The sequence below is a fragment of the Vigna unguiculata genome, chromosome 11, assembly GCF_037176805.1.
Source record: "Vigna unguiculata cultivar grain cowpea cultivar isolate G323 ecotype 2 chromosome 11, ASM3717680v1, whole genome shotgun sequence".
In the NCBI taxonomy this organism is placed as follows: Eukaryota; Viridiplantae; Streptophyta; class Magnoliopsida; order Fabales; family Fabaceae; genus Vigna; species Vigna unguiculata.
Window position 1 is genome coordinate 40,128,992 of NC_140802.1, and position 13,182 is coordinate 40,142,173.

Sequence of the window (13,182 nt, forward strand, 5' to 3'; positions counted from 1 at the left end):
CTTTTAGGTTCGTTTTCGAAGCTTAGGATAAGTTTTATATGTTACGGGAGTTGAGGAGATATTATATTACCATTTTCTGCATAGCATATACAATAAATGATCTCAATTTGAATTATGGAATTTGAATTCTTGTATGGAAATATTTGCCTTGTGTTTGGAAGAAGGATTTTAACAATTTCAAAAAAATTAAAATATTTAATAATTGAATTATTTTTATTTTTAAAATTTTAAATTTGGATAAAGTAATTGAAATATATTGTATTTTAATTTTTTTGTTTAGATAAAATAATTTAATTTATATTTTATAACGGACTCAACTCTACATTTGAGTTTAACCTAACTTAGTTTAACCTTAGCTAGTTCGACTTAGGTCGATTTGACTTCAACACAACTTAACTTGGTTCGACCTACATCATATGCAACTAGGCTCAGCCTTCAACTAGGACTGACTCGGTTCAAAGCCATCTCGTCTCAACTTTCGGTTAGAGCCAACTCCCTCAACATTTGGCCAAGGCCGACCTAACTCGATTTGCGACTCAAGTCGACTCGGCTTCCAACCATCTCGTCGCGACCTTCATCCTGGGCTAGCTCAACCTTCGGCTTGGGCTAACTCAGCTCAACCTTCACCCTACCCGACACGACTCGACCTTTGGCTTGGGCCGGCTCGAGTGGACTTTTGCCCGAATCGAGTCTTGACAATCTGCTCGACTTGGCTCAACTTTTTGGACATGTGGACTTTTTTTGTCCTAAGCAATTAGAAATTTTACAAATTAGGAAATTTCAATTTTCTCTTTTTTAGTGAATTTCGAATTTTACTATTTTAGTTATTTGAAATACTTTCTCAAAATTCCTCAATTTCAATTTTCTTTTAATTTTGGGTTAAATATTTTTTTGGTCCCTTAACTTTCAATAGATTTTGGGATTAGTCTATTTCGAAACTTTGAACCAATTTAGTCCTTGATCTTTCAAAATACGTGGATTTAGTCATTTCAATCAAATTTTGGTAGGTTTATTTGATGTTTCGTACGCATGTTAGGATTGTATTTAAGTTGTTTATACTGTTTGACACATTTTTGATTTAATGTTAAGTTAAATACTATTATGAAACGCGCTTGAAATATCAAATAAACTTAACAAAAAAAATTTTAAAGGATCAAATTCACGCATTTCAAAAGATGAATGACTAAATTGCTCAAAAGTTTCGTAATGAATTAATTCTAAAATTTACTACAAGTTAACGCACCAAAAACATATTTAGCCATTTAATTTCCTTGTACAAATATGTCATTTTCCTTAGAAGAATTTCAATTTCTTCAAATAAATGAATTATTCTATTAAATTGTTTCATCCAAACAATTCGTTAAGTTTATAATTGTGTAGAATTTGAAATCTTGTGTGGAGTTGGATAATATGTTTTTATATTAATCTGGTATATTTGATCGTGATCGTGGGTGATGAATTTATTTGGAAAAAAAAATAGACTTTGTAATGGGAGAGTTAGAATTATATTTGGTTAAAAATGAGAAAAAAAATATATAAGAAGAAAAACATTCAAGAAATAAATGTTTTAAAATTTTAGATTAATAGTGGTAGTATGGATTTGTACAGACTTGGAAAACTCAAGCGGTTCTATATTTAATCATGGACTCAAATCAAGTTGGTAAGTCCAATTTCAAAACATAAGTTAATATAATGGAAAATCAAATCTACAAGGTTATTTTACAAAGTTTCAGCAAATTTATTTAAACTTTTAAACGTAATTGGTTTTAAATTCGTGCTTACTCATGAGTTGATATTTCTTTATACGTGTTTTTTATTTCAGTAAATATATATTATATTAAAAGATATTTAGATATATATTTATATTAAATTATATTTAGAGATTGAGAAAAAAATAATAATATTTTGGTTAAATTATTTTTTTGTTCTTGTTTTTTGTTAAAAAGTGTCAAATTAGTTCTCCAAAAAAAATTTTGTCACAACTTGGTTTTGATTTTTTTAAAACTAATTCAATTTATTATTACCGTTAGTTTGATCAAACGGTGATATAGTTAATGTCATGTTACATTTTGTGGTTTTTTGAATTTTTTTAAAATTTATTTTTTTAGGTTATTTTATTTTCTTTTACACATGTCAGTTAATTGGTCCTTATATTTGTTTTTAGTTTCAATTTAACCCCAATATTTGGATAAATGGAATAATATTGTTCCTCCATACTCAATTTACTTTTTTTTATAAATCTTATGGTGATATTCTTACTAAAATTAACATTTTCATTAAATAGTTATGAAAATATTTTCAAATTAACTTTAAAATATATAAAATACATGTTTGAAATCATGTTAGTTAGAGTTTGAAGGTGATTATTAAATCTAACGTGAAACGGAACCCGAATTATGCAACTAAAAATACATGAACAAATTAAAATTAATAAGTTCAATAGTGGAATTATCATGATTCAAGTATTAACTTCATATCAATTTATCCATGTTAGTTGTCCTAAATATTTTGTATAGATTTTAAAGTTTGTTTAAAAATATTTATACAAATATTAAATAAAAATGTCAATTTTAGTAAGAATATTTATACAAAAAGTATATTGAGTCTCAGTTTAAAAAGACACAATATTGTTTCATTTTTACAAAAAATGAGACTAAATGAAACTAAAAACAAATATAGGGACCAAACTTAGACTTTTTAACATGTGGTACAACTATTAAGTGACATTTGTAAAAAATAAAAATAAAATTGAAAATTATTTTAAAAACAATTAAAAATAATCCAAAAAACCGTAAATTGACACGTAGCATTATCTTTAACGGTGTTTGATCAAAACTAACACCAAAGACCAAATTGAATCATTTTTTAAAAAAACTAATACCAATTTGAGACATAAAAAAGAGCTAAATGATCAATATGACACTTATTGACAAAAATAATGACTAAATGAGTGATTTAACCTAATATTTTTTAAGTTTATAATTAAACTTTAAATAGAATTAATGTGAAAAAAAATATTCATAAGTTTAGAAAGTCAATAAATATATGTAAAAATGTAAAAAGTAGATTTTGCAAACATACAAAGGATATAACATGTGAAGAAGTATAGAGTAAACTCTCTAAAAATACAAAGGATAAACTATACAAAAATACATAAAGTATATTCGTTATAAATGTGAATTAGTGTATGGACATATTGATTTAATGTGTATGGCTAGACTCGTATAATCAATGAATCGACAAATTTGTCTAATCTATGTACTGATAGACTCACCTAATATGCATCTTAGACTTATTTAATTAATGCATGGAATGACTTGTTTTCTCTTTTATGCACAAAATACTTGTCTAATTAGTACATGGATATACTCATTTAATGTATACTGCTAAATTCGTTTAATTAGTGTATGAATATACTCGTCGAATGAATATTGCAATATTCATCTAATATGTGAATTGACATACTCATCTAATGTGTATTAATAGGTTCGTATAATCTATGTATAAAAAAGCTTGTGCAATGCATATTCTTAGACTCGTCTAACCAATATATGAATGATTTGTCTAATGTGTATTGCTAGACTGGTCTAGTCAATTCATTGATAACTCGTCTAATCAAAGTATTCCAAAAGTCATCTAAACAATGTATGGATTGACTTGTCTAATATGTTTTTGTTATACTCTTCTAATTAGTGTATCTATAGTCTCGTCTAATGTGTATTGTTAGACTCGTATAATATTTTTTTTATACTTGTCTAATAAGTGTGTGAAAAAACTTGTTTGTTTTGTATTCCTAAACCCTCTTAATCAATGAATCGACAAACTTTTCTAATATGTATTGCTAGACTTGTCCCATAGATGCACATGTGGCAGCAAAATAAATATAAATAAAAAAAATTAAAAATGTCAAATGACTAAAAAACTAATTCATAGGACATTTGTCAACATAATAAAATAGGTAATAAAGTAAATTTTCTTGTATCTTCCTTTCTTATATTATTATAGATTATAGATAACTTTTATGGCACCTGTCAATAAAATAAAACAGGTAATAAACTTGGATGAGTCGGGTCAAAAATTAATCCGTACTGAAATTTATAAAACCAATTTAATCCAACCCAACCCAAACCCATGATGGATCGAGTTGGCCCGCGGGTTTCGACCCACTTTGCCAGCTCTACTTTTACCCCAAGTACACACACACACACACTTTTCAAAGCAAGAATTTAACCCAAACCTCACAACACTTTACTACAAGAGTATAAGAAAAGTGAATACAAGCTTAACATGTCTTTGATTTGGGCAAGAAACGCCATGTATTAGAGTCCATTATATAGTCACTAACACTCACTCCCTAACTTATCCTAGGCGATGTGAGACTTTTCATGACATTATTTTCATCAGTCCAACATTTTCCACCCTGATTAAAATAAAAGCATCTTCATTGCCTATACCAACAATCATACTCAACCCTAAATAGTATAATCACTTTGAATTAAACCATCCTAAGAATTTCCATGCACCCTGCATCAATGTTAACCAATATATGTGTATGTAACACACCCTGCATTAATATAAGCAAATACACGCGCATAAACACCATACACCATGCATCAATGCTAACTATGCTTGTGTATAATCACCACACATCTTGCATTAATATTAGCAAATGTTCGCACGTAAACACCATACACCATGCATCAATGCTAGCTAATACTCGTGCATAATCACCACACACCCTGCATCAATATTAGCCAATGCTCGTGCATAAACACCATAAACCCTACATCAATGTTAACCAATGTCTGCATATAGCTTTCACCCACCTTGCATCAGTATTAGCCAATTCTTGTGTATAAAATCACCATTAGAAAATATTGATCCTAGCACTCACGATCTGTCCAACCAGGAGCTGCCATATCATCTAATTTTTCCTCAAGTAGATCTGCAAACACAACCAACGTTATTCTTCATCACACAACCACCACTGTCATTGAACACATGTCACAAAAGAAGCCACTGCACCTCACAACCTTCATATGCCTCGTCGAAAAGCATTAGCCACTACGCAGATCCACTGCACGCAAATCATTGAAACACTAAGCTTCACCGTGTGTAGATCCACGAACACAACAACCAAGATACATGTGCTACAACACACGAACAATCGGAACAAATATGTAAATCATAGAGCACTTCCTCCATGCACATGTCGCTAACCGCTACTCATACAAATAAGATCTCCATCGTGCATCACTTACTGAGCCACGCGAGCACGGACAACGACATCTTCTCCAGATCCAGCACAACTCACAGACCTTGCACCTCCACAAACCCAGTTGCAAATTCATCGTGCCAACACGACGTTGACATTGATCCTTCCATCAAATTTGTTATTGCAACTTCAGGAAACAAGGATGATTCTTCAATAACAAAGATTTGATCTTTTCTGGATGTGGAAGATTAGACTACGTTACAACCATAGAGCATAATAAAAAAAACTATCGAATCATAGGCTTTAATACTACTTGTTGGAAAAAACGCATCATCAATGAAAAACATTATTGTATTTACCCATAAGAATCACCCTATTAACATAGAAATAAGATCCACACAAGGAACACAATGATATAACATGGAAACCCTAAAATCGAAGAAAAACCACAATTGTTTCCTAATGACAACCAAAAAATAAGATTATGTGAACATTTGTTGAACACATATATCACTTTCTCATTCCCTTTAACCCCAAGTACATCCACACTCTCCAAAGCAATAATTCAACTCAAACCTCACAACACTCTACTACAAAAGTATAAGAAAAGTCAAATACAAGTTGAAAGTGTCTTTAACTAGGGCAAGAAACATCATGAACTTAGAGTTCATCATGAACCAAAACTCACTCCCTAACTTATCCTTAACGATGTGGGACTTTCAAAAACATATTATTTTTATCAGCCCAACAGTTCCATAGAGTCTTAAAGGAGTTGGTACCGGTGCTTGCATATTTTTGTAAGCATATCGAGTTCAAAGTTTTTGATATTTTTCATGAAAAAAATCATTGTGTTGATAAGTTAACTAATTTAGTTTCTATTCATGAAAAATAATATAAGTTATTTAATGTTTTATCTTTATGTATTTATGTAGATTATTTTTCATAATAGACATAGTTTGTTTATATTTTGTGAGGTGTAATTTTTTATTATGGATTTAGTGTAGTCCTTTATGCTTTATATTAGTTTATTATTTTTATTATATTAAATTTTTATGTGATGTGGCAAATGATTGATAAACTTTGGGGTATGAGAATAACTTAATATTAAAGTTCATAGGGATACCTACCATGAACTTATTTGAAAGTATGAAAATAAAATGCTAGATTTAATGAAATTGAGTTATGGTTGGCATATTTACAACAAAGATCTACAAATTTAGTGTTTTAATATTTTAGGATTGATGTAATGTCAAATTTATTATATAATTAATCTTAATTAGTAATTTGGTCTTATATTTAGACATTTGATTTGTTGTGGTCTTTATATTTATTTTTGACTTGATTGAATCCTAATTTTAATAAAAGACCGAACGTTACAATTTCTATTAAATTGATGTTAGCATTGTTTAAAATTGTAATATGTCAAAATTTGAATTATTTTTCATCTTGAAATCCTCTGGTATTGATATGTGATACCTTTAATTTGGATTCTAATATATGACTTCGACTTTGATTTTGACATGTGGTTATAAACAATGATAACTTCATTGAAATTTTTACAAAAATGTGGATTTAATTTGTTATTATTATTTTAATTAAAAGCTCAACTGAATAAAAAAAATTTAGAAACCAAAATAAATAAAAAATCTTAATAGGTAAACTAAATTACTAATTAAGCTTGTTAAACAATGACTCATCAATAGACTGTGTATAAACTTTATGTGTAGCGATTAAATATTTTAGTATCTAGTAACAAGTTTATGGGCATGATTGAATATTTGCATATATCTTTTGAAATATGAACGATAATAAAAATAAATTCTCACTTATATGTATAACAATTCAACATCTCTATTAATACTTTCTAATAGTAATATTTATTTTGAGAAAATATCTAGAATGAATATAAATAAACAGATAAAAATAACAAAGTAGTATGATAAATATTCATGGAACAATAAAAATTAAATACTGAGGAAAAAAAACCCAAAAAATTGCATGACGGATACACTGTATATGAAATGAAACCATTTATTTGAAGAAATGGTAGCAAACCTAATTAAGCGGGAGGATTGTTCCCGCCAATATTTTTCTGTAATTATTAACTTTTTCTGAACCAAAAGAAAACAAGGAAAGGTTCTTTGGTGCAACATGCAGAGTCATTACGCTACCTGAGTTGACTCATCATTCATTGCGAGTTAACTCATTTTCTCATTTTTTAAATGTTTAAAAAATAGAATGCTTATAGGAGAAGAAACTATTAGTGCCCATAAAAAAAAATACATTAACTACTATGATATAACGGAATTATTAGTCTGATTGAACTGAATTCTATGAGAAAGGCAAAATATTAATTTATTTGCAATAAATAATACATTATATTTGCAGTTTTTATTATTTATGGTCAATTACTTGGTATTTGTGTGGATGTACTTGAAATACTCACAATTTAAAGAAGTTCTACTGAAAAATAGTAGTGCAGAATAGGATGTAAATAGGACGCTAGGATACACATAATAGCTTTTTCATATGATATAAATATTTGTTTTGTATATGTATTTATATTTGTTAGGTATATGAGAGTATTTTATTTAATTAATACAAAAAATAAAAGTAAATATTCAATAACATATTTTAATTATAAATTTAAATAAAATAAAATACATAATATTCATAAATTTTAAACAAAGTTTAAATAACTCATTTAAATAGTGTTGAATGTCAGATTAAAAAAATGATTTTCTTAAAACTAATTGATAAAAAAATAACTCATTCAAAATCAATATCTTAATATTTTAATCATTTTTTAATACCTGTTAACATGCTAGTATTAAAAATTCTCGTAGACAGTATTCGCGGGTATCCATTCACAATATTTATTTTCTATTGATTACGAATTTTATGCACGGATTACAAATTTTTTTGACATTTCTAAGATATAAGATTTTATTTTATGTTTGTGGAAAATAAAATTAAATATGGACATTAAATTGATATGTGAATGAATTAAATAAAATAATAACAATTATTTATTTTATTTCTATATTAATTAAGGCATTTTACTTTTAAGTCTTCATATTTACAAATTTGTATTTTATATTTTATTCATGTCTTTAATAAGCTTTAGCTTTAATGAGTTGAATAATAGAAACTAAAACAAAAATTAACAGTCTATGCATAAGAATAGAAAAGTAATGAACAAGACCAATTAAGAGTTGTTATATATATAAAAAAAATGAAAAACCTACATTAGTATGTAGTTATCATAAAATGTAATTAGTCGTAGAAGGTTCTGGATAAATAATTCACAATTAGACCAAGTGGCATGAAGAATTATTCGTACTTTTTTTTGTTTGAGATAAAATAATATTCTCTATTAACAAATAATCTTATTTCAGTGTAACACATGCGCTAACATTATTTCTTTATATAATAATAAAATTATTATTTTTATTATTATTATTATTATTATTATTATTATTATTAATAGCACAAAAGCAAAAGCGTTTGTGTCTTGCACCCATGTGTATGTATTTTTTAAATATGTTTGATATTATATTAATAGATAATGATAATGTAATATTACTAAGTTAACATATAAAATAAAATTATATTTATTAGAAATAAAGTGAATAAAATGAAATATTTCAGAAAATATGAAATAATAATTGTTGATAAATAGAAAAAAAAATAAGAAAAAAGCAGAGATAAACGATTTTATAGAAGAGTTTGTAAAAGTAACAATTAATTTTAAAAAATTTAATAAATAATTATGTTTTAAAGGATAAAATTGGTATTTTGAAATGTAGATACAAAAGAGAAAATCATGCCTATATATTGTTATAGATAAAATTAAATATAAAATTTTTTACTATAAATAAATTTTATTTATTTTATAGTAATTTTATAATTTAAAAAAATTAAATTTTAAAGAATGGTCAAATAAAAAAAAACAGTTAAATTAAAAAAAAACAGTTACTTAAAAAGTAAAATTAATAAAATAATTATTTTAATTTAAGAAAATATTTATTTAAAGGATAAAATTGAAAAAACAATTGTGAAAAATAAATGAGAATCACTTTTATATATAAATATAAATATTTATAAGGTTCGCAACAAAAATAAAAGCCATGTTATCCAAACTTTTATATATATATATATATATATATATATATATATATATATATATATATATATATATATAACTTATTCTTGTTTAATAATTTTTTTTTGTGCTAGCGTTTCTTAAAATATATTAATTTGACAAAAAAAATTTAAAAACTAGTAAGAAATAAAGAAATTATTTGTAAGAAATATCACTATATGTTTCTATACTTTATTTATACAATTTAACTAGATTGCTTTTCTTTTTAAAAAAATAATTAAATGCAAGTTCAACATGTTTAGAGAATAACGTTTTCAAACATAATATATTTCGAAATATTAAGGGGAATAATAATGATAGCAATAAACTATTGAGATGAAAGAGTCAAAACTATAAATTCCAACTTTGTAAATTGTAACGATGAATTAGTAAATGGAAATCTCATTGAATTTTTTTTTTTTTTATAAAAACTTAAACTTAAAATCTTATTTAAAGAAATAGAAAAAAAATGTTCGTTAACGCAAACTCAGTCTTTATGCAAGACCCCTCTTTTTCCAGAAACAGAACCAAACTCACCCTCATTTCTCTCCTTCTCTGTATACTCAGCTCTCCCCTCTGTCTCCCTCTTTCTGACCTCACCAACCTTGCTTCTTGATCAGGTCCTGGAGAAGAAGCCACGCTTGAGCCTTCTGTTGCCTCCATTTATAGTCTCTCATCCCCTAGGTAAGTTTTCCTTGCAGCTTCAATTCTGAATTCGAAATTCAACTCGAAATTCTGCTTCCATTCAGAGTCTAACCTAGTACTCATGCTTACTGTGTGATTTGATGATAAATTCCCCTAGGTTCAGTTGAGGAATTTTGCTCCCCTCTCCTAGGTTGCCTTCACTCAAACTTTAACTCAAGAATAGGTAAGGGAAGCTAACTCTGCAACTCATTTTGATGTGGATTGTATTCGTGAGTGTTTCAATTGCATGATTGTTTGTTTAATTGATGTTTGAGACTACTGGTGTGTGAAATTGAGTGGGAGATGTTCTTGAGCGAGTTTGCATGTGCAGAACAGGGAGGATTTCCTGGTAGTTTCGCCTAGGCGAGTTGGTCTCGCCTGAGCGAAAATACCAGAAACTCACCCCTGTCAATTTTGCGAAACCTCGCCTAGGCGAGCTGGGGTCGCCTGAGCGAGATGACGTCTCGTCTAGGCAAGCCAGTTTAGCCTGAGCGAGAGTTCGCCCAGGATTTGTAATTCACCACTGTATGGTGTCTCGCCTAAGCGAGATCAACTCGCCTAAGCGAGATAGACTCTCTAGCTTAGGCGAGACTCTCTAGCCTAAGTGAAATTCCCTGCAAAAGTTAGCTTTCTCCCTGTTTGGCTTACATGAGGCTATGTTGAATTGCTTTAAGATGATGATGGTTGATAATGTATGTGATCCTTATGCATGTTAGGCTGTGTGAAGGAATTGAGTGTGCACTTGATGTGAATGGAAGTATGTTAGAGTTAGGATTTCAAGGGAAATCCTAAGGAATGTGGTTTAGTAAATGTAAGGGCATGAGGACTCGGATTGGTGATATCCTGACGCTTCCAGTAACCATCAAGACTCAAGTAGAGTGTGATGAATTACGTCGGGGGAAGTAGTAGGAGGTCTTGGTCTATGAATCCGATCCATCATAGAGGTGATGGGATTTACCTTGAGAGTGGTTGGGTGAATACCCCTTGCGCCTAAAACTCTGCAGAGTTTAGGAACCATCTCAGGTGCAAGTCACCAAGAGCTCCAATGCCACTTACATAATCCGGATATCGAGTCTAGAATGGCGTGTGGTATTATAGTTGGAATTGGTTGGATGATTTTTAATAGACTGTTAAATGAATCCTGTTTTTTTGCATTAACATAAAATAAATTGCATGGTTACTCCTTATTCAAGTTAGCTTACCCTTCTAGTTTCTATGGCGTGTTTGTGTTTGTCTTCTACCTTGCAATGATCGTCTCGATTGGATGGCGTGAGCAGATAAACGTGTAGGTGAGGATACACCCTCCGGGACGTGAGATGATTGCATTAGACGTATCAGTAGCATATGTGACTCCCTTTTATTTCTTTTGCTTGAATGATCGGGTATTTTGTAATCCCTTTAGTCGTGTACGACCAGTATAGGTTGATCAGTGTATGTATAGTTATTTTTGAGGATGATTGTATTGCATTATACTGGCTCATGTCATCATTTGCTTCTGAATTGCAAAAAAATTTAAATCTTTTGTTAAATAGTTTAAAAACTATGAAAACGGGATGTTACAATTTTGGTATCAGAGTAGTGATTCCTTTAGGATCTGTAGGTATGAACTTGCTTAGCTTCTGTTGTGTGTTCCTCGTAGCGTGTTTGGTATAAGTTGTTGTACCTGTCGACTAATCTGATGGTTCCTTCTTTGTGTGATTAGAGCTATGGCACCTAGACCTCCTCCACCTCCTGTTCCAAACCCAGATAATCCTCATTTGGTGGGAGCAATTGAGGCGATGATAGCAGCCATGCAGCAACAGAATGCTAACATGGTGAATCAGCAGAATCTAGCCTTGCAACAGATGGAGTCTGCAAGACTAGCAGCAGAAGCAACTCAGCAGAGGCACTTGGAAGCTCTACATCAGATAGGGGAAAACCGTTCAGCCGCTGGTTCTTCCCAAGCTTCGCTGCCTCGAGTGCAAGAGTGGAGTTTGGAGGATTTCCTACAACACCATCCATCCCGCTTTGATGGCAAAGTTAGCCCGGATGGAGCTGATCAGTGGATGCGGGACATGGAACGAATATATGATGCTAAGAGATGTCCTGTAGAGAACATGCTCGCATACACCGAGTATCTTCTTGCTGGAGAAGCCGTGCATTGGTGGTCCAGCATGAAGATGATGTTCGAAGATAGTCATGAGACCATCACCTGGGAACTGTTTAAGAAGAAGTTCTATGCTGAGTTCTTCCCAGATAGTGTGAGGTATGCGAAGGAGGTTGAGTTCTTGCAGCTGATGCAAGGAGATATGTCAGTGTCAGAGTACGCTGAAAAGTTCAAACACTTGGGTAGATTTCACACTCTGAAGATGGTAGAAGACTGGCAGTGTAGAAAGTTTGAGAATGGATTGAGAGGTGATCTCAAGCTCATGGTGGCCCCGCTTTCTATCAAGGAATTCCCTGCCTTGGTAGAGAAGGCAAGAGTGATGGAGAAGCTTAAGGCCGAAGTTGAAGCTCAGCAGAAGTCTCAACTGAAGGTGGGAGGACCATCTGGGTCCACGAGCAGACATGACGACAGAAGGAAGCCATACTCTAGGCCTCAGTCCCAGGGGCCCAGGAGATTCTCGCATCAGCCCTAGTAGTCCCAGCCTTTTAGACCACAGTGCCTCCACTGTAGGGGGGCCCATCTGAGGAGCGCCTGCCCCCAGCTTTCTGAGAGGAGGACATGCCATAGATGCGGCCAGGTGGGCCACTTCATCAAGGATTGCCCAGTTGATAGGAGCACAGTGTCGAGGCCTTCATCACAGCCTTAATCACAGCCGTCGAGGGGAGGTGCGAGACCACAGGCAGTGGGCAGAGTGTATGTTGTGACGGGTGCAGAGGCAGCTGGATCAGGTAACCTTATCATCGGGTCTTGTGTGATAGCTGGTAGGAGCTTGCATGTTCTGTTTGATTCGGGGGTGACACATTCTTTTGTGTCGGAATCTAGAGTGGTGGAGCTGGGTCTTCCGGTGAAGGAGCTCCAGTATGACCTGGTGGTGTCCACACCTGCTTCGGGGTTGGTCAGAACCTCGACCATGTGTGCTTGGTGCAAGATCAAGGTTGAGGGCCGCAAGTACAGGGTAAACCTCATCTGTTTACCCTTGGTGGGGCTAGATGT